The following is an 11660-nucleotide window of genomic DNA, read 5'->3' as shown; positions in this document are numbered from 1 at the left end:
GACTTTCCACATCAAGCAGATGTTCACCTGCACATCTGCTAATGTGGAAAGTCTTCTTGGGGCCTGGGATGGGGGTAAGGGGGAAGGTGTAGGGGCAGGTGTAGCACTTCCTGCGGTTGCAGGGAAAAGTGCCGGGTGTGGTGGGGCTGGAAGGGAGTGTGGAGTGGACAAGGGAGTCCCGGAGAGAGTGGTCCCTCCGGAAAGCAGATAAGGGTGGGGAGGGAAAAATGACTTTGCTGGTGGGGTCGGATTGCAGATGGCAGAAGTGTCGGAGGATGATGCGTTGGATCCGGAGGTTGGTGGGGTGGTACGTGAGGACGAGGGGGATTCTGTTTTGGTTGTTATTGTGGAGAGGGGGTGTGAGGGATGAGTTGTGGGAAATGCAGGAGACATGGTTGAGGGCATTCTCAACCACTGAGGGGGGAAAGTTGCCGTCCTTGAAAAATGAGGACATCTGAGATACACGAGAGTCCAACGCATCATCCTGTGTACAGCAGGCACAAGGTACTGACAATACTTAATAAACCCAAGCTTGAACATAGTGTCCAACATTGGATGTGATTTGCAATTGGACACAGTTGCTGAACAATTCCAAGTGTGCTATGAATTACATTAATAATTCAAGATTATCGGTCGGACTTGCAAAGCGGTTCATGTATGCTTGCCAGAAGCTGCATATTTTCATACTTTTCAATTATACTAAAGTATAGGGGCAGCTGTTCCCTGGTACATTCTCCATGGCAACTCCTTGATAATTCAGAGATGATTTGTATTTGTTTCTAATTTACACAACAGCATGGGGGACAACCGTTCCCTGATGTGTTTTCGATGGCAACGCCTTGATCAATCTGAGTCAACTTGTCTATCAATCAGGATCCTTTGCATATGTTTTCTCTGAAATTTGACAGTCCTGCATTTGGATCGATCAGTACAAAATGAAAAGCTTTGATGGGATGTCTCTTTATTCAGCAATACTTGAATTCTGTACCAGCAAGTGACTAATTGCTACTTTGTTAAAACATTAAAGCGTTGCTGGCATCCCTGGATTTATAAACCAAAGTGATTCATTACAGGCAGGAAATATGAGGCTAGACTAGATAGACAGGCAGGAAATGATCTACTTGATTCTTACAGGATGCTTTCTCATCATGGCTAGAACTTCCTAACCCCATACACATGTGTAATCTCCTAGGAGGGTAAAATAACAGAAATAATGAGTACCAATAAGGGAAAAGAGAATCTGGAAAATTCCTCTCTGATCCCTCAGCAAATCAAAGCCTGTGGAAGTGATGACATTACTCTTGCATACATCAGCTGTCAATCCACCAACCCTCTACTAACACAATTACTTACTGAGCCAGACCCTCTTGTTGCTTTACAGAGAGTCAATCTGCACAGTGTATGCCATTTTAGGAATTTTTATGCAAAAAAGCAAGAAGGTGAATGAATTTCTGTCTGAAAAATAATGTCTGTCATTTTCCTGTTGGCTGGTTGAGATAACTTCGAATGTAGCAGGAGTGAATTTCACAGATACTTTCATCTTGGTATATCCATTCAAAGGAGAGGGACACACCATGGTGATTTTTCAGTAGGAAACTTCTGAGGACTTAAGAGGAGGAAATGGCCTAGTGGTATTATCACTAGACTGTTAATCCAGAGATTCAGGTAATGCTCTGGTTTGAATCCTGCCACAGCAGATGGTGGAATTTGAATCCAAGGTTTGGAGTAGATCTGTAGCTCGGGTTGTGGGTGTTGAGGTTGGTTGGCACGCCAAGCTGGTTTGTTGTTTTGCAGACGTTTCATTACCATGCTTGGTAACATCCTTAGTGCAGCCTCCAATGAAGCATCAGTGTGTTTTCCCGCCTGGTTTTTAAACTCTGGGGTCCGTTGAGATGGATTGCCTCACTTCCGGTTTTCCTTCATAGTGGAAAGTATATAGGGTGAATTTCAGTGTGTTTATTAATAGCCTGCTTCGTGGAGTGCCATGCTTCCAGGAATTCTCGTGCTTGTCTCTGCCTAGCCTGTCCCAGGATCTTGGTGTTGTCCCAGTCGAAGTCATGGTTCTCCTTGTCCATGTGGATTGAGATGAGTGAGTATTGGTCGTGTCTTTTTGTAGCCGGTTGGCGTTCATGTACTCTCGTTGTTAGTTTCCTTCCTGTTTGTCCGATGTGGTGTTTCTCACAGTTTCTGCAGAGGATTTTGTAGATGACACTGGTCGTGTCCATAGCAGGGAGTGGGTCTTTAGTTCGGGTGAGCAGTTGTCGTACGGTTGATGTGGGCTTGTGTGCTACTCTGATGCCCAGCGGTCGTAGGAGTCTTGTGGTGAGTTCCGACGTGTTCCTGATGTAGGGTAGTGTGATGAGTGTGTCAGGGCGTGTAGAATCTTTCTGATGCTGTTCATGTAGGCATCTTCTGACCCAGTTCTTTAGATATCCATTATCCTTGAACACTTGGAAGAGGTATTCTTCTTCCTCTTGGCATAGTTCCGTGTTGCTGCAGTGTGTTTTGGCCCATTTAAATAGTGTTCGCACGCAGCTTTGTTTGTGTGTGCTGGAATGGTTACTGTTGAAGTTCAGTACCTGGTCCGTGTGCGTGGCTTTTCTGTGTACTTTCCTTTGCAGTTCCCCATTTGCCTTGTGCTCTACCATGACGTCCAGGAATGGGAGCTGTTTGTTCTTCTCCTCCTCTCTGGTGAATTTTATTCTGGTGAGGGTGTTGTTTATAAGTTTGTGTGTCTCCTCTCATTTGGTCCGTTTAATGATGACAAAGGTGTCGTCTATGTAGCGTATCCACAGTTTAGGTTGGATTAGCGGAAGGGCTGTCCTTTCTAGTCTTTGCATCACTGCATCTGCTATGAGTCCGGACATAGGTGATCCCATGGGTGTCCTGTTGATTTGTTCATATGTTTGGCCGTTGAAGGTGAAGTGGGTGGTCAGGCATAGGTCCGATAGTTTGAGCATATTGTCCTTAGAGATGGTTTCACTGGGGTCGTGTTCTTGTTCAAGTAGTGTTGTCATTGTTTCCCTTGCTAGTGGTATGTCTATTGATGTAAATAGGGCAGTGACATCAAACAATATCATGGTCTCCTCGTCATCTATCCTTATGTCTTTGATGGAGTTGAGGAATTCTTGGGCTGAGTGGATGGAGTGGGGTGACTTGTTGACCAGGTGCCTGAGTCTCCTTTGTAGTTCCTTGGCTAATCTGTGTGATGGAATGCCTGGTAGGGAGACTATGGGTCTAAGGGGTACTTCTAGCTGTAGAATCGGGGTGAGTTGGTTCCTTCGGGTTTCATTTTTAAGAAGTCTGTTTTGTTGATCTGTCCTGTTTGTTTAAGTTTTTGTAGCGTGTAGAGGATTTTGTTGTCTAGTTGCAGTGTCGGGTCAGTCTGTACTGGCCGGTGTATGTTCTCGTCGGCGAGCAGTGCCTGTGCCTTGGAGATGTAGTCCCTTTTATTCATTATCACTGTCATGCGCCCTTTGTCTGCGGGTAGTATTGTGATGTTCTTGTCCTTCTTTAATCCGTCCAGGGCCTGTCTTTCCTGTGTGTTGAGGGTGTTGAGTTCACTCCTTCTGGTTAGTGTCGGGACTACTGTCTGTCTTATCGTTTGTTGTGTTTCTTCGTTGGTATTGTTGGTCTTGAGTGTGGCTTCCATTGTAGCTAGGAATTCCGTTTTGTTGGCGTCAATGTAGTTATAGTTCAGTCCTCGGGTAAGAACGGCTTTTTCTGTGTCTGTCAGTTTCCTATCGGAGACGTTTCTTATCCATGTGTCAGTTCTTTTGTTGTCGTTTTTGTGGGGAAGTGTGGCTAGCTTGTCTTGAAGGATCTGTCTTTTCTTGGCTCTTGTGGTCTGTTGGCTGACTTTAATGGCTCGTTCCATGTCAGTTGTCCGGTCTTGATTGGTAGCTTCCTGGAATAACGTTTTTTGGCACGTAATTTCTCTGTTGTATTTGTGGAGCCGGTTGTGCGCGTCGTTTATCATTACCCTTACCATCTTGAGAGTGTTTTGTTCTGCTGTTTTCTGGGCTTGTGGGTTGTTGATGGGTGGTTTGTACTTCACACTGTGTGGTAATACCTGGTTCCTGAGGCATCATGTAGGAAGTAGAGTTGTTTGTATGTTGCGCTCTCTCATTTGTTTTCCCATTTTCTTGCCAATTTGAGCGTGTTGCGCTGGTAAGTCTCTAAGGTTTTGGAGTAGATCTGTAGGTCGGGTTGTGGGTGTTGAGATTGGTTGGCTCACCGAGCTGGTTTGTTGTTTTGCAGACGTTTCGTTACCATGCTTGGTAACATCATCAGTGCAGCATGGTAACGAAACGTCTGCAAAACAACAAACCAGCTCAGCGAGCCAACCAACCTCAATTTGAATCCAATAAAAATCTGGAATTAAAAGTCTAAAGGTAACCATAAATCCATTGTCATAAAAACCCATCTGGTTCACTAATTTTCTTTAGGGAGGGAACCTGCCATCCTTACCTGGTCTGGCCTACACATGACTCCAGACCCACCGCAATGTGGTTGACTCTTAACCCAGTTAGGGATGGGCAATAAAGCTGGCCTAGCCAGCGTCGCCCGCTTCCTGTGAATGAATGAAAAAAAACTTGGGATTATTTTGTGTCTCTGTGGAAGTTTCAGAAGTCACTTGACGCTTGGCAGCCATCTTTGTAGCCTTTTGGAGTCCCTTTAAAAAGAAGGTAGTTCGAGAACATTCTAAACCAAATACAGTTTGCGATTTGCCATAATACGTAGAGCCTTCCTCTGCCTGGAATGACAATATGCACTTGTATAAGGATTCTACTATCCATCATTTTTATGGTTGTTTTCTAATCAGTTGAATTTAGAAAGGTAATTTTTGCGCTTTCCAGAAAAGTTGCAGTTCTACTGTTAAGATTCAGTTTCATTTTAATTGATATGTGTTGATGAGGAGAATTTATTCATGCCAGCCCACTGGTAGAACACTTCAGTATTCAGTGAAATTAAGATAAAACTTGATCAAAAATTAGTGGATCAAGTTCTTTTGCATGTGAACTGTTTTCTGATGGGGCCAGGAATCCATACAAATATATATATATTACACTCAATAATTCTGCCCAAATGCTTTGTTTTATATTTTCACAGTTATATTGTATTCTCCCTATGTTTTAATAGAAGAGTTACAAGCATAATGTACAAATGCAAGTCATCATAATTATCATAGTTGATTTGATTTATTATTATTACATGTACCTAGGTACAGTGAAAAGTTTTTTGTTTTGCCTCCAGTACAAGCAAATCATACCATACAAAGCACATAAGGGTAGTAGAACAGAATGAGGAATACAATGTTTTGCTGCAGAGAAGGTGTACAGAGAGTGAGATCAACATTAAATTTTAAATTTGAGAGGTCCATTCAGAAGTCTGATAACAGGGTGGGGGGAAGAAGCTGTTCTTGAACTTGTTTGTACGTGTTTTAGCTTTTGCATCTTCTGCCTGACAAAAGAAGTTAGGAGAGATTATAACCAGGGTGAGAGGGGTCTTTGATTATGTTGGCTGCCTTTCTGAGGCAGCGAGAAGTACAGATGGAGTCAGTGGATGGAAGGTTGGCTTGCATGATGGACTGGACTGTGTTCATACTCTGTAGTTTCTTATGGTTTCTAGCTGTCACATTGCATGTTTCATTTAGTCTTCCTATTTCTGAAGAATGTTGATGTTACTTCAGTTTTGCATGTGCAACAGGATCAGTACTTTACAAAGTTGCATGTAGTAACTTGGAAGCTAGACATGTACAAAGCAGAAGGGGATCACTTAGTCCTTTGTTCCTATGCCAACTCTAAGCAAGAGCAATCTGAATGTAAAATGGTTCAGGAGCTTCATTAGGTTGATTGAGCTTCAATATATTTCTACTCATTTGAGATTCTCCAGTTCTCCTTGTTGCAATCAATCATACTTTGTAGTGCTGCATTTGCTCTTTTTCAATAGCTATCGATGGAATGCAATGGCGCTGCCAGAGCGCTACTGCATACTAAAAGGCACAGTGATTGCATTTCAGCATTTATCAAGGTGAAATATGGACTCACCATCAGAGGTTTTTAAAAAGTGTCTCATCTGGCATGTAAGTGACATGCACAGCATTAGTTGCCCATTCCTGGCTGTACTTAACAAGATGGTGCTGAGTCGCCTTCTTGAACTGCTGCAGTAGATCTACTGTAAGTGCACCCGCAATATGGTTACAGAGAGAATACCACTTTTTTGACCCAGCAGCGGTTAAGTAATGGTAATTTCATTTCAGATTAGGATTATGTATATGACCTTGAGATGAATTTATAGTTAATAGCATTCCCATGTGTCAGCTGCCCTTTGATTTTCTAGATATTAAAGATTGCGCTATCAAAGGAGCCCTGCATAGTTGCTGTAATGCATCTTTTAGATGGTACATGCTGCTGCCATATGACTCAAGGGAGTGACTATTTAACATGGTGGATATATTGCCAGTCAAGCAGATTGTCCTTTCCTGGGTGATTATCAAGTTTGTTGACTGTTGTTGGAGCTGCATCCATCCAGGCAAGTAGAAAGTATTCCATCACACTCCTGACTTGTGTCTTATAGTTGATGAACAGGTCATAACCCATTTTGCTAGACAACCTGTTCACATATGTTATTACACACCTCTGGAACAGGTGGGACTTGAACCTGGGCCTCTTGGTCCGAGCCAGTGGGTGAGTTACTTATTACAGAATTCCCAGCTTGTGGCCTGTTCTTGTAGTCACATTACTTATATGGCTGGTTCAGTTAAACTTTTGGTGTTGTCCTGCATATTATAAAGATGATTTTGGGACATTGGAAAAGGTGCAAATGACTTACAAGGACAATTTTAGAAATGAGGGGCTAGAAATAAACTGGAAAGATGAAGAGACTTAGAAAAGAGAAATCTGAGGCCGACTTAAAAGAAATTTTAAGATTATGATTAGTTTTGTTGGAGCAGATGTAGCAAAAGTGTTACTATTTGTGGGGACTAATACATAAATGCTGAAAACAAAAAATGCTGGAAATCACACTGAGTCAGGCAACATCCATGGAGAGAGGATAAGCTAACATTTCGAGCCTAGAAGATGAAGAGTGATCTAGACTCAAAAGATTAGCTTGCTCTCTCTCAGTGGATGCTGCCTGACTCGCTGTGATTTCCAGAATTTTTTGTTTTCAGTACAGATTCCAGCATCTGCAGTAATTTCCTCCTCCTAGGGATCGCAAGTTTCAGATAGTCATGCAAAAGTCAAACAGAAATTTGAGAGAAATGTTGTTACCTAGAAAGTGAAGGGAATGCAGATTTGGTTTCCACAAGAAGTACATGAAATGAAGAAGATAATTTTTTTATTCATTTATGGCATGTGAGCATCCCCTGAGCATTTATTACCATCCATATCTGCCTCCTGAACCACTACAGTGGATTTGCTGTAGGTGCTCAACAATGCTGTTAGAGAAGGAGTTCTAGGATTTTGACCCAGTGATACTGAGGGAACAGCAATATTTTTCCAATCTGGACGCGGCATGGCTGAAGGGGAACTTGCAGTGTTCCCATGTATTGGCTGCCCTTGTCCTTTTAAAAGAAAATGGTTGTGTATTTGGAAGGAGCTGTCTAATGAGCCTTGGTAAATTTCCCAAGTGCATTTTGTAACTAGTACACACAGCTGCTTCTGAACGTTGGTGGTGGAGGAAGTGATTGCTTGTGAACAAGGAGTCAAGCGGGTTGCTTGATCTTGGATGGCATCAGCTTCTTGAGTGTTGTTGGAGCTGTGTAGATTCATGCAAGTGGTGAATATTCCATCATACTCCTGACTTGTGCCTTTTAGATGGTAGACAGCCTTTAGGGAGTCAGGAGGTGGTATGCATCGATCGTGGGTGATTGAGTGGCAGTAATGCCACTGAATATCAAGGGGCAATGGCTAGATTCTGTTTTTTGGAGTTGGTTGTTGATGGCAGTTGCGTACTGCAAATGTTACTTGCTACCTGTCAGCCCAATCCTGAATGTTGCTCAGGTTATACTGCATTTAGGCACAGGCTGTTTCAGTATCTGAGGAGTTATGAATGGCACTGAACATTGTGTATTCATTGATGTGTATTCATTGACAAACCTCTCAACTTCTGACCTTATGTTTGAGGGAAGGTCATTGATGAAGCTGATGAAGATGGTTGGGCCTATGACACCACCCCAAAGTGTCCTGTTTTAATTGAAGAGTAATATAGCTACATAAAAAGAGAATTAGAAGTATTTGATGTGCCAACTGAAGGGGTTAAAGAAGAGGGCCCAGTTCTGTGTGATCTGACATCACTGTTGATACATTCTAACTATTCACATACACTACAACTGTCCCAATAGTACAATTGCTTCACTGATCAGCTGTTACCCACATAAACGATAAACTTTTTACATTTTCATCCTATCTCTATTTTCTCCACACACATACACACATACACACCAAGTCCATTCCTTCTAATATGTTAATCTCCAAGTGTTCACAGCTCATTCTGAGGAACTGAACAACATGTGCTCTCCCTTATCCTCTCCTTGGAGGGCAGACACACTGTTCGAGTGGAATGCCAGCTTCTCACAACAGCTGGGACTTGTGCTGTGACATTTACAAAACATGAGGCTAAAAACATTTTAAACTGATCAAGGGAGGACTAATTCAAGAGACAAATCTTAAGAACTTTAACCATCAAAATTTAACCTTGGAACTGAAATTCTGAAAGTCTTCATCTTTTGCTTCTCCTTCCCATCTTTTTCCCTTTCTGGAAAAATTGAAGTAACTGCTTGATAATATGAATTGCTTTCTGCTTCCATGAAGAACTTCACAGCTGCATCCTTAACTTGGCTGTGACGATGGAAGAAATATTCAACATCTCATTCAGGAATGAATCAGATAGACAGAAAGGATGAAGAGCAATCTGCATACTTTGCTGAAGACAAAAGAATAATGATTACCTTGCTACTGCCTATCTTAGAATTTCTCTTTTTGTGGGTAACAGTATCACTACCACAAATCTTTCAGTTTTGGGCTGCTACCCTACTCTTCAGAAACTTCTGCTGAAAGCAGGATATCACCATCATGTACAACAGAAGAAACTTGAAGATTCAAAGAAATTGGACTCTATTAAACACCTACATCAGTATTAGGATCAATAGGAAACTCTGCACAATAATATAATTTGCAGACTTGATTAAAAGTTCAAAATTAGCATCAACATTTTCTGTGTAGGAGGTAAAGGTAATAGGAAAGACGTTTAGATTTTGTATTTCTTCAGATACTTGTTCTGTGGCCAATATTTTCCACTGGTGTCTTTTTAATCTCTTTAGCTGCAATGTGGCATTTATTTGATTCTCTATTGCATTATCTTCACAGTTTGTGCTGCAGCATTTCTGATGTATGAGCTACTGATGAATGGGATTTTAGTTCTTCTGTTTTCTTCATATAGTTTTCAAATCTTGTTTGATTTAAAGCTTTAAGCTTTTCTAAGACGTCTTTCAGATCTAGAAACTCTGTATTTTGGCCCCCTGCTTGTTTAGTGAAACAGACCTTCAGTCTGCCCATGGCTTACTGATAAGAATCAATTGTAGACTCCAGCTTGCTTTTCCACAGACTGGTAACCTTTGAATTCTCAATACTGGCTTGATGCAATTTGGGCTTCGTAGTCTGATTCTCCTTGGCTAATGTTCCACTGGTGGTTTGCAGTCGTTGAGCAGCCTCATGTAGCCTGTTTTTGAGATTACAAGGTTTTCTTTGAATGCTTAAAATTCATTTTGACCTTTTATTTCATGAATGTAATCTTATCTCGCTTAAAATTGATTTTTTGCCAGTAGAGCTTGAGGTACTATCTACACTACCTAAAACTTTATGGTCTATGTAGAAGTTCTGAGATCTCCTATGTGCATGGTGGATAATCGTTTTCTAACCCCTTAAACCAAGATTTTTCAGATGTTGTGGTCCGACTTAGTTTCTGTTTTATCCCCTAATGTTTTTTTTTGGTCAGCCACTGTTGTGCTGCAGCTTGATGTCATTAGCAAAGATTCAATATATCAACTTTCACTGTGAGATTACTCAGACAGCCACAAGTTAACATAGAGGTCCTAACACATCTCAACAATCAAGTCTTTTTTTAATCTATGCCTATATGCAAAAGCCTAATTCTGATAAATACACATCGTTAAGTAGCATTTCTTCAGTAGTGTTACAAAGCAGAGATCAACCCCTCTTTGATAACTAAAATCGAAACAACCAGAGAAACTAGCCTCGCCTCGTAATCTGTTTAAAAGGATTGGTTAAATGAAAGAAATTCCTGATACTCATTTATAATCAATAGGTAACAATTTATTTATCCAACTCTAACAGTAAACAAATTGACAGAACTACTAACAAACCAAACAATTCACCCTTAACTACTAACTATTCCTGAATAAAACAAAGTTCTAATGTGTGCTGTTCCAATAAATATAAGTCCCACTTATATAAATCAAAGTAATAAGAAAAATAAATTAAAACTTAATCTCTCAAAATTACAGCCAGGTTAAGTCTTCCAGAATGTTCTTTGCCTTCTCCACTGATCTCCAGTCAAGAACGCCTTTCTCCGTGGAATTCTGGTGTCAGGAATATTAGCTAAGAGTGCCATATTACCTTTATTTAGATGGTGCTTACTCTGAGAGCTTGGAGATTTCTGTGAGAGCCAATGACTTTCGCTTTCTTTAGAGCTAATGGCTGTTGAGAGCTGTTCTCCTAACAGATGGCAGTTACTCTCACGCTAATTTTCAAATGCTCTCTTCTTTTATACCCTTGATGACCTATTAATTTCTTAAAATAGGATTGGTCCTATGTTGTCAAAACTATCAGATTTAAATTTAATTAGGTTTTGGTATCCAGGGCCTGGTTTAAATTAATTGGTTGATTCAAACTGATTGCCTTGCTAACAAAACAAGACTACTGCCTTGATTTCTAACCATCAGCCTTTAGATTCAATGTTTCAATTTCGGGAGCTCTCTGTGCACATTCACATGTTTTAAAAATCTCCAAACATAGAAAAAAACAACACATAATCTTTTACAGGGACCACACACTCTTCCCCCTTATCATTTTACAAACATCAAATTCTAGCATCCTGCCTTCCAGTCCACAAATACTCCCATCCAACTTCATAACTGTAGAGGAATCATTGCAATGGCTGATCATGTGCCAAGTTGGAGTCTAGCACCTGAAGACAAAGAACTCCACAAGAGTGATGGAGTCTTGTTGGATTTAACACAGTTAGTTCAGCATCCAATCTGTTGCTAGACAATACTAACATGCAATATATTGATGAATGTGGAGTGGGGATTGTAGTTATAGGCAAAGGCATCCATTAGGTCACAGAATGATTCAATTAGTCTGTGTTTGGGTGGTTAGCTCTGAAAGACTTCCGAGTTAATCCAATCTCCATGGCTATCAGGACATTTAAATGCAGCTGTTGTCTAGGAAACAAAAGAAAACTCAGTAATGAACAACGCAGGCAAGAACAAATTTGAGCCAGTAACACCATTCTGTGGTCATGAATCTCAAAAGCCAATGTAATTAGTAGCAAAATTTAATTGCTGACTGAGATGGTTGCATTGCAATTATGCACATAGTTTAAAACATATAAATCAAATAATGTCAGGGAATCAG

The sequence above is a fragment of the Rhincodon typus genome, chromosome 16 (genome assembly GCF_021869965.1).
Source record: "Rhincodon typus isolate 14 chromosome 16, sRhiTyp1.1, whole genome shotgun sequence".
NCBI lineage: Eukaryota > Metazoa > Chordata > Chondrichthyes > Orectolobiformes > Rhincodontidae > Rhincodon > Rhincodon typus.
The sequence above is the reverse complement of the archived record's forward strand: the minus strand, read 5'-3'. Positions refer to the sequence as shown.